The sequence below is a fragment of the Cinclus cinclus genome, chromosome 1 (assembly GCF_963662255.1).
Source record: "Cinclus cinclus chromosome 1, bCinCin1.1, whole genome shotgun sequence".
NCBI lineage: Eukaryota > Metazoa > Chordata > Aves > Passeriformes > Cinclidae > Cinclus > Cinclus cinclus.
In genome coordinates, this window is record NC_085046.1 from 11,120,496 (window position 1) to 11,137,202 (window position 16,707).

Consider the following 16,707-nt stretch of genomic DNA (forward strand, 5'->3'; position numbering starts at 1 on the left):
AAGCAACATAATTTAGAACTATTCTTTTCTGTAATCAAATTGGTCAGAAATATTAAAAATTTTCTCAGTTTGAGAAGTAGAAAGGGGACACTGCCTTTTCCCTTCCTGTTTTTCATCATTTCTTTAGCTTTTTATTTTTTAGATGGTACCTGAAGGGTGCAAGGAAGTGCAAAGGAGGTTGCCTTTCAAAAAGTGTACATACACAGACTAATTTTCTCTAAATGCTGTATCAGAATGCTGTTATTCATAGAATAACTATAATTGAAGTGCAGAGGGTTTAATATCAAGGGGAAACTTTTAAATACACAACATAAGCAAGACAGTCCTTCTCACAAGCCCATAATGTTTCATATCAAAGCATGCAGAAAACTGGTGGCTGTCACTGGCACCTGTTGGAGATCCTGCAGCCACACTGGGCAGTACCTGCAGCACTTCACATCCTGGCAGACCATGGCAGATCATGTGGATCCAATACAGTGGAAGACCATGCAGGATTACACATTTTCCTAGTGTAGGAAAGTATTTAGTATTTTTCAGTACTTGTCTGTTACTGCTGTACAAAATTTTAAAAAAAAATAGAAAAGCTTGGCTTTTTTTGTTGTTTGTTTTTTATGTAATTTCCACCTAAAGCAGCTTGAACAGTTCCACTCTTCATTTAAGAAGTGTTTTCACCAGAGAACTTTATTTGAGCAAGTGAAAAAGGCAGTAATATCCAATCTATAAGATGTCCTTCATCCTCCAACCCAAAATGTATTACATTTTTCCAGAAATCCTGTTACCATTTTTCCAGTTTCCAGCAGGACTGAATTGTAACTGTTATACACAAGAAAGCTGAATTGAGGTCTGAAAGATAAGTGCAGATCTAATTCCTTACTTTCTGATTAAATTTGGGAATTAATACTTTTTAGATATAATTGACTCAATTAAATAAATTTACATCTATCTATTGTTATATTTATACACATCAATATATTTAACCAGATACTATGTACAATTATTTTCCTTTCACATTTCAGGAACAAAAATTCTAATGAGACAAATTACTCTGTTAAGCTCCTTTGCATGGGGGAATAGAACCAGATGCCAGAAATCACTGGGGGGGAAATTAACATTATGATGGTATGAGAGCACTTTAAATTGCTCTACTCTCCCAGGGTAGAAAAAGGAATTTAACACTCTTTTTTCTCACTTCCATTTTTTCTCAGTCTGAAACCCTGGCTGCTTAACTCTGTGGTAAATAATATTGTATGTTAAATAAAAAAAATAAAATTCAGGAAAAAGGAATATCATCAAGAAACAAAAACCTGTGAACTGGGAGATAAATATGGTCTTCAGCCTTAGTGTTGGCTCTGCCTCTGCCATTGGCAGACAACATGTGGTTAATGGGAAAGGCAAGTAGTGGAGGAGTCCATAACACAAAACAAAATCATGTCATTATATAGGACATTGGCAAAACATGGTTACACAATAAATTGGCAGTGTTCTTTCAGTTTGAATAAAGAATGGACACTTGTGCACCGTATTACAAAATTGATAAATGCCTTTGAGCAATTAAGTTCTTCACAGATCCATTCTGCCATCTGTGATTTTATGTAATTACCTCTAAGGGTTTTGGTTTTTTTACTAAGGTTTATGTTACTAACATTTATAGAGTTTTTGGGGTCCTTATCTCTTTCAAAACTTGGGGTTTTACTGAATGAAAAGCTAAAGAAGGGAGAGAGAGCATCCAACAACTCCCCAATAAATAGGTTCTAAATGACATGGGATATTTGTCACTGTGTCACATATCTGAACTTACCAGGTAAACACAGAGTCACAATCTAATATTTTAATGTAATGGAAAGCTTGTCAATCTATTCTGTTTACCTCAATGCTAGTTCAAAACCTATTGATGCACAATATGCAAATATGTCAGATGTAGAGAGGATTTGGTTCATTTGTATGTATCATAGCACCAGAGTAAATTTTTAAAGTGCATTTACTTTCTTTTTTTAATGTCTCAGAAAGTGTCACAACAAAGGTTTATTTGGATTTTAAATACCTTTCCAGGAAGATTTGTTCCCACCCCTCTGAATTGATGCTAACCTTCTTCCTCCAGTGCCTGCAGAAAGCCATCCATGCTGATGCTGGCCCTGCTGTGCCCATACCACTGGCCAGAAGAGGTCCCTGATGGAAACCAATATGCCAGGTGTGCCACTGCTGTGTCACCTCTGCACGGGTGGCAGTTACCAGGAAGGATGGGAAAAGACATTTCCATGAAGCTCTTGGAGAGATATCATTACTGTAAATGTGAACGTGGATGTCCCAAAGCTTAGGTCTTTAAATGAGCCCGGACTTTGATTGCAAGAGTGGCCCTATTAAAATTATCCTCCTGGTGACCAGAGCAGAGTGAATCATTGCTGTTCCATGTGCTCTCACCAGGACAGGCCCTGCAGACACCCTCCATCCATTGTCATCTAACAAAGGTCTCCAACACTGCTTGACAGACCTGATGACTCCACAGGATTGCAGAATGTGCTCTGAGCCACAGGGGATCCTGATCTTGGACAGCAACCCTCTAGATCGCTGAACACCCCAGGTTAAGACCTTTTGTCTCTGCCAATTACACATGGAATCTGATTCCCAGTTGGATAAAGGTTAAGGCCTACCTGGAATTTTCAGCTCCTGAATCAGTAATCACCTCCCTCCTAAAAAAAAAAATCACATTTTAAGACAAATTTTAATTAGAACTGTTGAAAAAAATGCAGTATATTCTTGCTACATGATAAGAATCACTGACTCAGCTTCTATTGTTGCATCTCTGGGGTTTTTTATATTATCCAGAGAATAGGGGAACTAGTTCAGGCTTTAATAAGAAAATTACCTGTATTTTGGATGAAAGATTTTAAACATTAAATTTTCAAGAACTGTTTTACTTAATCATTTTCGAAGAAATGGGGAAAAGAGAATAGAAAATGACAAGAATTTAATCAGAGAACAAAGTGCACGTGACATGTGCAGTGCTAAAAAACCATTCAACAACACATGTTGCAAGTTTCCTGGAATTTATCACAAAGAGCTCTTCTCTGCTCTGCTGCATGCTCCAGAGATGGAAAATCAATTTCCTACATGGCCTTTTGCTGGTAGGACCAAAAGCAATCTTTAAACCCATATGCTCATCCCATCAGAACATGATAAGCCAATGTTTGACCTACTTATCACCTTTATCTTTCATTACATGTGCAGAACACCTGCCCAAGTAAAAATGTCCTCAGCTGAGACAGTATGCCAGGAAAAGGCAGACTGAGATCATGGGAATAGGGCCATGGTGTCAATCAAGCTGTATAGAAGCCATGCTGAGAAAAAGTGAAGAAGAGATGAATATATGTTTTTGGAACCAGTTTGGGTTCATGAAGGAAGCTGAGGATGTTTCTAGGAAGAGAAAAAAACTTTATCAACCATGAAATATGCTGGGAGAATATAAAACTGAAAACTAGAGTAAGCCACTCATGGATTCAATCTGGGCATGTGCTCCATATTTCCTTATACTAGTGCAGAAATTCATCCACGGGCAGGACAAACATTGAGAGCTACTGAGACACCTTCTGAGTCTTCTCTGGCAAAATGGCCAATCAGAAAAGAACTGCTTGGAGCAGCTTCACCAGGTATTTCTTTCTGTTATCTTACCTCTTGGTGTACATTCTGCAACACTGAGTTCAAAAGCCCCACTCTGGCTTTACTGGGTAGTCTTGATGGTTCATTGTGAACTTTTTCCTCAGTTTTCACTTTTCCCTCTCCTGAAGCTTTTCTTCAATATCAGCAGGAAGTATGTTGTCCTGGCTTACATGGACTCTACACTTTGGTTCCCAGAAATCTGTTTGCCTTTTATTAAACCCACAAGACATGCAGTGATGCCAGGGTTTTATTTCCTAATGAGAGGAAGCCTCTTATTCCTGGTCATATCTTCTTTTGAAATACTGGTGTGTTTCAACTTTGCATATTCTTAAAGACAGATTATTATACCAAAAATTTCCTAATTTTCAACATAGAGCTCTAACTGGAATTAGAGTTATTGATTTTTCAAAAAAAAATATTTAACACCTATACAAATTATTTTTTCAATGAATAGAATATGGGAAAGATCTCACAGCTCATTAAACAAAGGGTTCAAGTCTTAAAGTACTGCACTGAAACACTCAGCCTAGAGGAGCAGTGGGTTTAATTTTCACTGATATGCTAACAAATTTAAGTCTGGCAAAGATTTTATTTAGGATTTTTTTGTGAAATCTTAGATAGGTAGCTCATCACATTTAGGTTGCTTTTGTGAGGTTTTTTAGGTCCTTATAAAATGACTTCAGGAACAACATGCTGACTATTGTGCTTTTGATGAAGCAGTGTTGCTTTTGTAAACCTGTAATCAGTCTGGGAATTAGTTTATTGCAAACTCTGCAACTCATAAGCCAGTTCTTTGGGATGTAAAGTGCTCTGAAAATAAACAAGTTGTAACCTCAGAACACTGCTTTGGTCTTACGTCCCAGCCAGACCTCAACAGACATAAGAGTAGACTGCTAAACTCAATATCAAAAAAAAGATTTACAGTAGCTAAGGGCTTATTTCAGAATTTTACAGTTATGTAGTTTCAATTAGTTAATATGGATTCAAAAATTTGATGACAGACTTCTTTGAATCAAGGAATATGCCATTTCATTATATGGCTACACACATGTTGGGCTTGGTTGGAACTTTCCAAAAGATTTCAGAAGGTTTTCCTGGTAATGCCTATTCTCACTCAACAGACTATGATGTCTCTAATTCTTAGAATATCTGAGAAAACTAACTAAATAGAGGCATGCCCAGAACCTTTTTAGACAAATGTTTATCATCTGTAATGCATAAAAAGCTTTCAGTGGGAGCATTTTATTCCAGGAAGGTAAGGCAGTGACAAAACCTCTACCACCCACACATAGAAAAGACCTCAGAATGTTAGGACCTGAGTTAGGATCCGAAAGCCCAAATAGTGGGGGCCTGGCTATGTTAGGCAATTTGTACAGAAATCAAAAGGAGAAGTATTGCCTGCCATGTGGCTCTTCTCTGCTCAGCTGTAGGCAGAATGATCCCATCTTGGCTGTTACCAAACACAGAAATAAAACCTCCTGCACTGAATATACAAGCCCCCATAGCTTGAGCTCAAGAGATGAAATCAAGAGTCAAATGGCAATGTCCAAGCTCCTTAGCTTGGACACATGAAAACATATACCAGACTTTAGCCAGTAGGAGATGCAGACAGCTGAGTGGGGATTCCCCTGAAGAATAATCAGGTATTTACTCCAGGGTGATCTGGTCCATTATTCAGGCTCCACTGACAGTAGTCTCTCCTTTAACTATAATAGGTTAGACACGTAGTTCAAAGTTTGACACATGTTTAGGGATCTTTATCTGAATCTGAATCCAAGTTTTGAATTCAAACAACCAATGGCAGGGTCAGGACAGAACTAAAGAGACCAGAGTTACTGCACTGCAGCTGAAGAGAAATCAGAAAATCAAGGGTATGGGGAAAGCAGATGAACAATCTCAACATTCTTCTGTTTAATTAAAACAAAAAGAAAAATGCAACAGACAACTCTCCATCCCCCCACATATGAGTGTTTTGACATCCACAGGAAACAGTTCAGGCACTGTATAGAAAAAGTTACAGCTATGCATTCAGCAAAAAATTGGAGGAGCACTCCATATGGTAGAGAAAAAGTGGCCTTAGCCATGTCTCAAAGAAATTATAAAACTTGTCATAACAGCAACTGGAAAATGAAAAGTGCACTCTCTGGGAAAGAGGAAAATCAGGGATCCTAGGGGCAAACTTATATGGTTAGTCAGTTCTGCTCCCTCTGAATATAGAAAATCAGAGTGGTTTTTCCTTTCTTTCCAGTGTAATACCTTACATAAAAGGCAACATAATAATAGTAACATTTTGTAAGGCTGCTACTAAGTAAGCTTTAAAATATTTTATACAAGTTTATAAATTAAAAAAAAAATACAAAAATTTAAAATTATTACTTTTTTTGCAGGGTGTTGGTTTTTAGTTTTTTTTTTGTTTAAGTTGGTTTTTTGTTGTTTTTTTTTTGTTTTGGTTTTGGTTTTGTTTTTTTTTCATAGCATGGCATGCTGCTGAGATCCTATCTGTATCCCAGATAATTTTAACTTGGATATGTGACAATTTCTGTACACAATATGTTCATGCTTTGCACAAATGACTATATAATGTTTCATTAAGGACTGTAAATACCCATCAACCTAATCAGAGAAATGCTGTTTCAGTGATTTTAGGACCATTTAATCTGGGCTATGATGGCAGGGATGAATAGCTTTATTTCATTAGCAGTTGCCATTGCAATTACACTGAGGTAAATATTTTTGTGGAAAAATTACACAGCCCTTCCTTTTACCCTGAGGTATTTGAGCAATATGAGTATCCTTGTATGAAGAGTCTTTGCAAGTCATAGGAGTGTTTTCCTTCAGAGACCTCTCTCAGTTTTCTGCTCTGCTCAAGATACCAAGAGGAGCTCCAACCATTTCATGCAAATTTTTGACCTCATATGCATCTCTGCTTGGATTTTTTGTGATGACTAAATTCCCTTTCCAAAATTATTCTCTGCCATGGGATTTGTTCATGCTGACATTACTAGTCAAAGCCAAACTCATCTGGTTGTCACTCTTTGCTGAAGAATGGACTGAGACTGCATACAGGTTAATTATTTTGACACTTGAGATTTCTTATGTTTGCTGTTTCTATTGTCTCTGTCACTCATATGAAGGCATTGCTTGCCATAAAAATACTAGTCAGAAACACACTGAAGCAGGAAAACTGAGATTTTGCTTTCAAAATAAAAAAAAAAAAACAGACAAGAAGTGACTTCAAGAAGTATCATTAGAACATGTGTGGACAACAGAAAGGTGACTGGAGAAGGAAGCATTGCCAAAGGTGGTCTTTTATCCCTGGACATCTTTGGTCACACTTTCTGAATGCATAATCTTGATTTTGGCTTTAAGGGAGTTTTTAATAATTTCCAAAATATATATATATATATATATATATATATATATATATATATTAATTTCAATCCTATAATAATTCTGAAAATGGCCACAAACTATGATGTCAGAGGATTAGTTTGGAAATGAGGAGAAAGGAATCACCATCAGGGTACAGTGTCACTGGAGCAGGTTTTCTAGGGAGTTGTTAAATTTCTGTCATTGGAAGCTCTCCCAGCTTGCTCAGACAAACCTGTGACTGACCACTCTGGTGTAGGCACAGTCCTACTTGAAAGGGCAGGCTGCACCAGGTGATATCTGGAAGCTCCTTGTAATCTGTGTTTCTATGATTCCATGTCCAAAGTTTTAATTCATTATATATATATATATAAAAATAAAACACTTAAAGTATATTCTTGTTTTGTAACTTGATGTAGCTTTTTTATTTTAACAGACCTGAAACACTGAACTTGATAAAAAAGTGTTGGGTTTTGAACAATTTCAATAATAATTACAGTTATTAAAAAGTAAAATTGGAAGAAACCTTCCCTTGTAACCATTCAACTATGATTTACACATCCACTACAGATGCTGTATGCCTACAACACTCATGACCTACTTTTTTCTTAACTTCATCTCCTATAACTTTTCTTAAATCTCAAGTTCTCCTTTTACATGAAAAGGGCTTTGTGTTTCATGTGCTGTTTGCAGAAGAGGGAAGAAGATGTCTGATGAAGGGTTTAAACCAATGATAGGACCATGTACAAGAAACTCCTCCAACACCATTAAGAAAAAGAAAAAAAACTCCTTGATTTGACATCCACCATATTCATAGGGAGTTTTTATGTAGATTTCAATAGATAATGGACGTGGTTATGAATGTCTTGAGTATATGCACAGCTTAAGTTACCCTAAAGCTTAGTATTAGATATATGTTGGGTTAGAAATTCAAAGTGCTTTTCAAATTATTGCTTTATAAAACTAGAGTAATTATACCATAAAGATAGGAAGATTTTAATGTCCACACAGAATGCTAACAGTGAACTTTACAGTGGCTAGGCATATGGAAAAAAAGAAAGTTTGAAAATAAAACTTGTCATAAAAATTTGCTATTGGGACTTTATCCTTTAAAGAATCCACGTTTAAAGATTTGTGACCATGAGACGTACTACTGATGACTTTGCCTTCATTTTTAATAAAGATAAATCTGTATATGGTAGTGTAATCAAAGCAGAGGGATACAGCATATTGATCTTACTTTGGAAAAGCTAATGGAGACAAGTAAAGCCAAGACTGAAAATGTCCGAGGGAGTAGTGGGACAACTCTGTACCATATTAATAAAAAAACCCATCCACACCTTGGGTACACCAGGGAAGTGTTCCTACACATTGAGTGAAATCTCTTGGGAGGGTAATAAATCCTACACAACAAATTATATACTAACAGGTTCTTAGGGGAATTGAAATAAATCCTCAGCACCGCTTAGTGCGTAATCTCCAGATCAGATTCCCATTCTTCTTTAGAGGAAAATAATATATTGCTTCTTATACTCTCTGCCAGCCAAATGCTATATATCAAAGTTATGAATGTAGTTGAAATATTGATCCTGAGCCAAAGTGAAACTAAAGGGAAGTTTAATATGTTTCCTATATTAGAAAAAAAAAGAGTAAAATAATACTAAAATATAATTTCTGGTCAAAGGAAATCTAGAGAAAAATGGAAATTAAAATAGGTAACAGAAAGACCCCTTGACACTTGTTTTTATTCCTGTAAGCTGTCGAATGAAAGTTAAGAATTTGATTGTTTTACATAAACAGCAAAAACAGGAGCTAAGTCATGGAGAATAGATTGTTGCAGGGATAAAAATAAATAGTGCTGTATACTAGTGTGTTTACCAAAGAATTCCTTGAAAAATTAGATAGAAGATTTCCATTAAATGTCTGGCATAAAGTAGGCAAAAAAACCCCAAAACAAACCAAACTGGAGAGCAGGGCAGTGTTAACTCTTGAAGAAAAGCTCAGAAAGTGAGAAGGTATATGCAAGAATTCTTTTCAACAGCAAAGAATTGTTAACACATTCAGAGGGAAAAGCTTCCCTGTCAGAGGTATTGCAGCAACCATCCAACAAAATCTAGATCTCCTAGCTCACTCTGCTGTACTGTTTGTGGCTGGGATGGAGTTAATTTTCTTCATAGCAGCTGGTTTGGGGCTATACTCTGGATTTGTGAGGAAGAGTGCTGATAACACAGGGATGTTTTCATTATTGCTGAGCAGGGCTGACACAGAGTCAAGGCTTTTTCTGCCTGCCAGGCCACCCCAAGAGCAAGGACATGAGGGGCACAAGAGGCTGGGAGGGGACACACGGACAGCTGACCCAGGTGACCCAAGGGATGTCCCACACCATGTGACGCCGTGCTCAGCAGTAACAGCCAAGGGAAGAAGAAAGATGGGAGAACATTCCGAGGGATGGGGTTTGTCTGTCTCCATCATGTGTGACATCCCTGCTGTCCTGGGGATGCTGTCCTGTCTGTCTCTGGGAAGTGATTAATTAATTCCTCACTTTGCCTTGCTCCTGTACACGGCTTTTGCTTTACCTGCTGGATTTTTATCTCTACCTATGAATTTTCTCACTCTTACTCTTCCAAGTCTCTCTTCCATCACATTGACGGAGAGAAGTTCCAGACAACACTTGACTATTTGCATCTTTTGACATACTGGCTCAGAGATTTAGGCCAGGCTTTTGCCAGTGTTGCTCTCTGGATAGGCTAACAGAGGCAAATATGCTGATAGTTTGTGCTTATGCTTTCCATGCATGTTTGCCCTTAATTTATTTCAAGTTTTTCGTTATGGCTTCCTTGCATGGCCTGCAAGATTCTGTAGAAGGAATGCTCTTGTCCTCTTTGGTGATAGCCCTGAGCTAATGGAGGAGAGCAGAGGCATCGTAACCCTTATAATGTTACACACGGGCTGTTTTCTGAAGGACAATTAAGCCTATTCTTAGATTTCTGGATGGAATAAAAAGTCTTAGAACTACTGAAAAATAAGTTAATAAAAAAAAAGTCTGGACAGAAGATTAAATACTACAGGATAAAAGTGCATGTTTTAAAGGTAAACATTAACAGCATCGAAAAGCAAAAAGCTATTTTTCCATCCCCCAGCAAAACCACTGTCAGCTGGTCTCCTCTGTGGGGTTAACTGGAAACAAAAAATTGTTGCAGTAACAGAAGAAGCAAAGGAGGTGCATCTTTCACCCAGTTTTTCACTTCCGAGAAAACAGCTGATCTGTTCTCATGCAAAGAATGATGCTGGAAACAAAGGACTTGCCTACAGCAGAAGAGAATTAAGAAATGGATTTCAAAGGGAATAAATACAATTCAGCATGAGTGAGGGAACTCTCTGTGGTCTCTCTTAGAACTTTGCTTACTAACAAGAAAGGAGTTTTCTAAAGTTGCTGAAGGGTAAAATGAAAGTAGGATAATCTGGGGAAGGGAAGGGAAGGGAAGGGAAGGGAAGGGAAGGGAAGGGAAGGGAAGGGAAGGGAAGGGAAGGGAAGGGAAGGGAAGGGAAGGGAAGGGAAGGGAAGGGAAGGGAAGGGAAGGGAAGGGAAGGGAAGGGAAGGGAAGGGAAGGGAAGGGAAGGGAAGGGAAGGGAAGGGAAGGGAAGGGAAGGGAAGGGAAGGGAAGGGAAGGGAAGGGAAGGGAAAGGAAAAGTGTGAATCACAATCCTTTAGGAAATTCAGGAACAAAAATACTGTTCAAATGGTGCATACTTTGACCTTTCCAGACAGGAAAAGAGCAAAGCCACACAATTTGCAAACTTCTGTGTATGAATAAGACTTTGGGCTTTGAATGTAGTCTGGCTAACACAACCAGGATCTACAGAGCAAAGAGGAGTAAAAATTAACCCTGGACTCCGGGAGTCTTGGTATCATGTGCCTAATTATTCTGTACTCTTCGGGAAGGTGATTTAAGTTCATGCATGAGAAGAAAAGCCTTGTGGAAATATTGGGAGGCTAAATACTGCAAGATTTCTTGTTAATGAACAATTTGCTAAGAAAATACAGTAACAACAATCAAAGGATTGTTAGGTGATAGAACATGTTTTCTATAATGTGAAAATAAAAAGAAATAATTACCAGCCCACTTTAGAGGGCCAGAGGTCTCAATAGGAAGAACATTTTCTAATTTCAGTGTTTAATGGAAAGAGTAAACTTTGATAGTGGTACAAGCTTCCTTTAGGTCATTTCAGTCCAGCTAAGATGATTCCCAGGTTCAGGTTAACTAAAAGATGCCAGGAGTACTGGTGATGTCCAGCTGTTTCCTTAGCAAGCCAAAATCTGCTGTCTCAGCTGTTACACATTACCTTAGCTTCACTAGTCCCAAAAATTGCAGTGAGGGAATCTGGTGGAGACAGATTTGGCTTTCTGCAATGGTGGAGACATTGTTGTCTTCATAGTGACTTACAGAAGTCCAGTTGAAGATTAATTACTCTTGTCTGCAGCTACTGTTTCCAGTGGGCAGGAAAAGGGTGACAGGCTAATATCTTTAAGTCCCTTCCTCAGCCACTATAATTATACTGACCTTTGGCAGACCAACTGTAAAAATAGTTCACAAATACTTTTCATTAGGTTAGTTTACCTGAGGCTCTGGGTGGCTCTGTGTACTGTAATTTCTCTATTGCATTCATTCTCTACTGTCTAGCTTTTTCAAAAGTTTATGGATATCAACCCTCAAACCAGCCTTATGGACAATTATTGCAAGATTACCTCAGCTGAGAGGACTCAAAGAACTCCTCTGTGGGCCTTAACTCCAAAGATCTCAAGTTCTCAAAGATTAATACATTTGCAAAAATCAAATTGTCCCTTTTTTACTTCTCTCCTTAGATAATCCTAACATTGTTCTTGAGAATAGTTCATTGTCCTTAGGACATTCTGTCCTAAATAAGAATAATTTTTACTAGTTTTATTTTATTTTATTTTATTTTATTTTATTTTATTTTCATTTGGGTAAAGAATAAGATTCAGAATCATTCAGTTATTGAGACTATGTAGTCACAAGCCACATCTGTATTTATTATTTTCATTCAAATGTTCTAGCATAGTTCCAGGATTTTTAGACCAAAGAATTTGGAGGTGGGAGAGAAGGCTGCTGGATTTTAGTAGAGCAAATGTGTTTGTGAGGGGGCCACGGAGCACATTTGTGCTGTGTATTATTTTCACCAGCAGGTAAGGAAATTGTGCTGCTGTTCACTTGCAATTCATTATTATCTATCCACTTGCAATTCATTATTATCTATCCTACTCCTGCCTCTTTAATTCCTGTTCCTTAGAGTCACTAATGAATCATGTTCATAATTCCTTCAATGTCTCACCCAGCCATTTTCCCAAATGAAAAGAGAGAAATGACAGATGATCTGCATGCACATTAACCCTTTGTCATAGTTTAACTCTGGCCAGCACTGCCCAGACCTCTGCTTGGGGGTGTGGGATGGTAAAGATTGTTTAACAGGTAAAGCAAAAGTTGTGCACATAAGCAGAGCAAACCAAGGAATTCATTCACCACTTCTCTTGGCCAGGCAGGTGTTCAGCCAGGAAAACAGGACTCCATCACACATAATGTTGACAAATGCCATCATTCCAAACATCCTGCTCGTCCTCCTTCCCCCTGCAGCTGTTTCTGCTGAGCAGGATGCTGTGTGGGGTGGGATATGCTTTGGTCAGGTGGGATCAGCTGTTCTGGCTGCGTCCCATCTCAAATCCTTGTGCACCCCCAGCCTCCTGGGAGTGGGGTGGGAAGAAGAGAAGGACTTGACTCTGTTAAACAGCCCTGTGTTATCAGCACAGTTTTCCCCGCAAATCCAGAACAAAGACCCAAACCAGTATAGTTAAAAAAAGTGATTATACCCTGAACAAAAATGTACACCATTCCAAAGAGGTCCCTGATGCAACAGAGTTCGGTTGTTATAAAAGTAGTACAGTGCAAGTGAAAATTTTATACTTTTTAACAAATGGGAATCCATCAAGACTGACAGAAGATTAAAAAAAAAAAAAAAAAAAAAAGATCCTGGAGATGTAATCTTTACCATCAGAATTAGATGTGACTAGCAAAAAAATGCTAAAATAATTGTCTCAATAGTCTTTGCATGGCTGCTGTGACTTATTCACTTCAGAACAGAGCTGAAAATTAGTCTCCTAAGATTTCTAATTGGAAAAAATAATGCTGATGAGACTAAAATGCATTAATCAACAATTTGTTATGGTCTGCCCTCTAATGGCTGCAAGCCTGAAATGGGCAGTAGGCAGTGAAATCATGACTGTAACCTGATAAAACTGTGGGACTAAATTGTGGAAGTACTTTTTGGGCTTTCCAGTTCGAGTACAACAACTGCAGCAGTCGTGGAAGAACTGGGCTCCAAAAAGAGAAAAAATTCTAAATTAGGAGCAGATGACTTTCAGCCTAAAGGTATTGACCATGGCAGTTTAAAGCAGTGTATCTTTGTTAAGTGAAGTACTTGCATAATCTCAGTTCTATAATATCCTTGTTCCCTGTGCAGAATTTTCTACCTTTTTGCAAACTGCATGTTCTTAGATCCAGTCCTAGATTTTAATAGTTTAGTTGAATGACTGAAAACCTTTCAAGGTCTCTGGGTGCATCTGAGTGCAGTTTGAAGGACCTCTTATCAGACACAAAGTTCTGATTTCTGCAAGGAGCGGAAACAGCCTCAGGCTGCCCCAAAACTGGAATGTGTGTGTAAAAAGCTGTTGAATCATCACCTTTGGCCTCCTTGAATCATCCCCTGAAGAAAGAAATGTTTAACCACAGAAAGAATCTAACCTAATGCGTGGTCCTTTTTTATGTATCTTATAAACCTAGAAGGAATGATAAAACAAAAACTTATGCTATCCTTGTCAGAGAGAAGCCTATGAAAAAATATCTATAGTCATGTGCTAACTGCTTTAAATTATTCTTTCATCATTTAAGAAAGAAAAAGTAGAAAATGTTCATGAAGATGAGTATCAGTGAGCTGTTACATTTCCTCTAAGTGGTCTTATCAGAAAAACATAGTGAATTTCCATAGGAGCTATATGATAAATACAGGCTATGACTTTTACACCGGTTTACTTAGGCTGAAATTGTGCATTTTTAACTGTGAAAATTACATGCTTTTGGATTTTTTAATGCATACTTGTTTGCCTGAAAATGACAAACACATGATGAAAACTCATCTCCACGTGTATATTTGGAAGAGGATCTAGACGTTTGCTGCTACCTCTGAATCCTGTTATTCTCAGCCACCCATTTAACTGAAAATTGCAAGAAATCTTGGTGTTCACGTAGGAGGTAGGCAGTCATGTAATATAGTAACACTCTCACAGCTACAGGCTCTATTATGCATTGGCAGTGGGAAGACACATACTTTTACAGGCATTTTTATACAAAAAAAAATTACGGTGCTGGAATACTCATGGCATTAGACAGGTCTAAACTGGATTGTATGTCCCTGACAATTATGTTTTTCTCTGTTCATCATCAAGAAAAGAGAGGTAAAATAAAATATAAATCTGCCTAGCACATTTGGTGGATAAATGAATATTAATTGGGATATTACTATGTAAACCAGGATCACAGAAAATTTATAGCCAAGATGGACTACAGTAATTATAGTCTAAGCTTGACAGAGGTCATCAGACTTTTATTATTTAATTCCTCCTTTCAGTTCTGTGATTCTGTTTGAATCACAGGAAACACCTTAGACAAATATTCAGATTTTATTTCAAAGTCCTCAGTGAGGCTCTCTCACTATCCACAATGAGTTGCTACCATCAATAGCTGATTAATCTGTTCCATAGTTTACATTTTCTTTCTTGAATTAGTTCAAAGTACTTACAAACTGGAGTTTCATTACCTTTGAAATTCTCTGTCATTTACTGAACAGAGAGGACAGCTTCAGGAACTTGCTATAAGGGGTGTTTTCTGTTCCTCTGACCCTTCTCAAGGCTCTTCTGTGCAACATCAGAAGAACACAAACAGTTCTCTACTCCTGCTCTGGGTTCCTTTTCTAAGGACCACACCTCTACCATTGTTTCAGACCAGGAATTTGCATTAGGTAGGCTAAGTCTCACAGCCCCTAAATCCTTTTTCAGAGTCAAAGATTTTCAGGAAGGAGCAATCCATTCAGAGATTATGAACTCCATTTACTGCTTTAATAAAACATTTTATTTGTATATAATGAAATTCATATGATTTATTTATGCTCTCTAACAAGTGAATAAACAACAGCTCTGCTATTTGCCATTTAACCTATTTTTGTGCCAGTTATAGTTGCTTCTGATGAGAACTTTAAGTCAAAAAACAAACTACAAATTGTGAAACCACACCATCATGATAACTCTTTATTGTATGAGTGCTTAATCCATGTGGTTTACAAATAGCCTGTGTTGATTTAGTACTGTCCATGTTTCTTTGCACAGCACAACATCCAAAGCCATTTGGAAGCCTGACAGCATCCTATCAACCAAGCTTGGATCTTTCCAAAAGCTTATTTTTAGTGTGATCTCTTTTCCATGAACAGCTATCAATTGGCTCCAGTTTCACTGAAGTACTGCACAGATGACTGCAAAGCATATTAGAAGATTCTCTATTCAAGATTGCTGGTTGATGGTAGTGGTGGTGGTATTTCACTATTGATATATACAGCCACTACCAATATCTAATTTTGTAAATGGGAAAAAGTAGTTTCTATTCTTGAGCTTACTTGAAATGCTGAAATTTACTTTTTTTATATCAGTAGACACAGTGCAAAGCTGAACAGTGACAGTGAATAAGATATAAACACTGCCAAAATTTAGTGATTTTAATGTAAAGTAAATATCTGAAACACTTGCATCTGCAGTGCAAGGCCTGACAAGGTGAGACAAGCTCTCTGCAAAACTCCTGTCACTCTACATTCCCAATTCCAAACTGAAATGCTGAACCAGATTTTCAGATGCTGAAACTTGGTACAACTCCACTAAAGCCATCCAATTTAAGACAAAAGTGCTAACTCAAACACAATAAGGAACTTCTGGTTGTAATGCAGACTTTATGATGGTCATAAACAGAATGGAGAATATGGAGTTGGGAAAGAACAGCAACCTTCCTCATGCAGCAAAGTAAATAATGTCCTCATGTTCTGTAGTCAGGGATACAGAAGGATATAGGATAAAGAAAATTTAACATGAATTCTTGTTTCAGATAAAGTAGAATAGTTCTTAAATAGTTTGGAAGGAAAATGGGTTAGGAAAAACAGAGGTTAGATGTAGATAACAGACAGTCAAGTTTTTAAATTTTTTTATTGAAGGAGAGCAACAGTAAATTCCAAATAAAATAACATGGTTTTCAAATAATTAAAACTTTCCTTTTCCTTGCTGTAACAGGAGTTCCTGCTCCTCAGCATGAGCACTGAACTGCAGAGACTTGTCCTTCTTGCTTTTTTGTTTGCCTTTGGACCTTGGTGATCGATCTTAATAAGAGAGTTTGAGTGTATTGCTCCCTTTGCACTTTTCCTTCCTTCTCCACACCTACTTTATGACCTGGTAGTGAGGGTATTCTTTACAAAGTGGTAAACAGAAGTCTGATCCATCTCAGTATGAAAAGGAAATTGAGCTGAGGTCTAAAATAGCCCAGGCAAGTACAAAAGCTATTAAGCCAAAGACAGGAGGCA